Raw genomic sequence first — 3,126 nt, 5'->3', positions numbered from 1 at the left:
TCCCTGCCATTGGAGCAAACAACTTTGAGCTAAAACCTCAATTAGTTTCTCTGATGCAACAGAATTGCAAGTTTCATGGACTTCCATCAGAAAATCCTTTTCAGTTCTTAACTGAATTCTTGCAGATCTGTGATACTGTTAAGACCAATGGAGTTGATCCCGAGGTCTACAAGCTTAAGCTTTTCCCTTTTGCTGTAAGAGACAAAGCTAGAATATGGTTGGACTCTCAACCTAGAGATAGGCTGAACTCTTGGGATAAGCTGGTCATGGCTTTCTTAGCCAAATTCTTTCCTCCTCAAAAGCTAAGCAAGCTTAGAGTGGATGTTTAGACCTTCAGGTAGAAAGAAGGTGAATCCCTCTATGAAGCTTGGGAAAGATACAAGTAACTAACCAAAAAATGTCCTTCTGACATGCTCTCAGAATGGACCATCCTGGATATACTCTATGATGGTCTGTCTGAATTGTCTAATCTAAGATGTCATTGGACCATTCTGCAGGTAGATCCATTCACCTGAAGAAAATGCCTGCAGAAGCTCAGGAACTCATTAAAATTGTTGCAAATAATCAGTTCATGTATACCTCTGAGAAGAATCCTGTGAGTAATGGGACACCTCAGAGGAAGGAAGTTCTTGAAATTGATGCTATGAATGCCATATTGGCTCAGAACAAAATGTTGACTCAGCAAGTCAATATGATTTCTCAGAGTCTGAATGGTTTGCAAAATGCATCCAACAGTACTAAAGAAGCATCTTCTGAAGAAGAAGCTTCTGATCCTGAGAACCCTGCAATGGCAGAGGTGACTTACATGGGTGAAGCCTACGGAAACACCTATAATCTTTCATGGAGGAATCATCCAAATTTATCATGGAAGGATCAACAAGGATTTAACAATAATAGTGGTGGTAGAAACATGTTTAGTAATAGCAAGCCTTTTCCATCACCCTCTCAGCAACAGACAGAGAATTCTGAGCAGAGCCCTTCTAGCTTAGCAAACATAGTCTCTGATCTATCTAAGGCCACTCTAAGTTTCATGAATGAAACAAGGTCCTCCATTAGAAATTTGGAGGCATAAGTGGGCCAGCTGAGTAAAAGAGTCACTAAAACTCCTCCTAATACTCTCCCAAGCAATACAGAAGAGAATCCAAAAAAAGAGTGCAAGGCCATAACCTTACTTGGTGTGGTCGAACCTAGAGAGTTGGAGGAGGACGTGAATCCCAGTGAAGAAGACCTCATGGGACGTCCTCTGGACAAAAAGGAGTTCCCATTTGAAGAACCAAAGGAATCTGAGGCTCACATAGAGACCTTAGAGATTCCTTTGACCTTCCTTTTACCATTCATGAGCTCTGATGACTATTCATCTTCTGAAGAGGATGAAGACATTGTTGAAGGGCAAGTTGCCCAATATTTAGGAGCAATCATGAAACTAAATGCCAAGCTATTTGGTAATGAGACTTGGGAGGATGAACCTCCATTGCTCATTAATGAACTGAATACCTGGGTTCAGCAAACTTTACCTCAAAAGAAACAGGATCCTGGTAAATTTTTAATACCTTGTACCATAGGCATCAAGACCTTTGAGAAGGCTCTGTGTGACCTGGGATTAGGCATAAACCTCATGCCACTCTCTGTCATGAAGAAACTGGGAATCTTTGAGGTTCAAGCTACAAGAATCTCACTAGAGATGGCAGACAAATCATTGAAAAAGGCTTATGGACTAGTAGAGGACGTGCTAGTGAAGGTTGAAGGCCTTTACATCCCTGCTGATTTCATAATCCTAGACACTGGGAAAGATGAGGATGAATCCATCATCCTTGGCAGACCTTTCCTAGCCACAGCAAAAGCTGTGATTGATGTTGACAGAGGAGAGTTGGTCCTTCAATTGAATGAGGACTACCTTGTATTCAAGACTAAAGGTTCTCCATCTGTATACATGAAGAGGAAGCATGAAAAGTTTCTCTCAATACAGAGTCAAACAAAGCCCCCACATTCAAACCCTAAGTTTGGTGTTGGAAAGTCACAACCAAACTCTAAGTTTGGTGTTGAGAGGCCCCAACCATGCTCTGAATATCTGTGAGGCTCCATGAGAGCCCACTGTCAAGCTATTGACATTAAAGAAGTGCTTGTTGGGAGACGACCCAATTTTTATTTATCTATGTTATTTTATGTTTTCTTTAGGTTGATGATCATCTGGAGTCACAAAAATAACTGCAAAAATAAAAACAAATTAAAAAAATAGCATTAAAAATAGCACACCCTAGAGGAGGAACTTACTGGCGTTTAAACGCCAGTAAGAGTAGCAGAATGGGCGTTAAACGCCCAGTCTGGCACCATTCTGGGCGTTTAACGCCAGAAATGGGCACCAGACTGGCGTTTAACGCCAGAAAAGGGCACAAAGCTGGCGTTTAACGCCAGAAACAAGCAACAGCTTGGAGTTAAATGCCAGGAAAAGTATAGAATCTGGCATTTAACGCCAGAAACAAGCAGCAGTCTAGCGTTAAATGCCAGGATTGGACAATAAAGGCGTTTTGCACGCCTAAAAGGAGCAGGGATGAGAAATCCTTGACCCCTCAGGTTCTGTGGATCCCACAGGATCTCCCACCTACCCCACCTCTCTCTCTCTCTCCCCCTCACATATCTCTATAACACTCCACTCAAAATACCACTCACCAATCAAATCCTATCCCCTTCCCTATATTCTCTTCACCAATCACCTCCACATCTCTTTCCCAAAAACTCCCACCTACCTCACTTTTAAATTCAAACATTTTTCCTCCCAAACCCACCCAATTCCATTCGGCCACTCTCCCTCTCTTTCCCTATAAATACCCCTGTTTACTCCTTCATTTTCACACATCACAAACACTCTCCTACCCCCTTGGCCAAACCTCTATCTCCCTCCATCTCCTCCATTTTCTTCTTCTCCCCCTTCTTTTTTCTTCTTTTGCTCGAGGATGAACAACCTTTTAAGTTTGGTGTGGTAAAAGCATTGCTTTTTATTTTTTCATAACCATTTATGGCACTTAAGGCCGGAGAAACCTCTAGAAAGAGGAAAGGGAAGGCAAAAGCTTCCACCTCGAGTCATGGGAAATGGAGAGATTCATCTCAAAGGTCCATCAAGACCACTTC

At 42.2% G+C, this 3,126-nt stretch overlaps 1 non-coding gene across 1 annotated transcript; it reads right to left on the bottom strand.

The window, feature by feature from the left end:
* Positions 1 to 308: 308 nt before the first annotated feature.
* On the bottom strand, positions 309 to 412 carry LOC130964347 (small nucleolar RNA R71). Its single transcript, XR_009080444.1, has one exon. It is a non-coding gene; the product is annotated as a small nucleolar RNA R71 (small nucleolar RNA).
* Between the last annotated feature and the right edge of the window lie 2,714 nt (positions 413 to 3,126).

This window comes from Arachis stenosperma, chromosome 2 (assembly GCF_014773155.1).
Source record: "Arachis stenosperma cultivar V10309 chromosome 2, arast.V10309.gnm1.PFL2, whole genome shotgun sequence".
Classification (NCBI taxonomy): Eukaryota; Viridiplantae; Streptophyta; class Magnoliopsida; order Fabales; family Fabaceae; genus Arachis; species Arachis stenosperma.
This window is presented reverse-complemented; position numbering and strand designations above follow the sequence as displayed.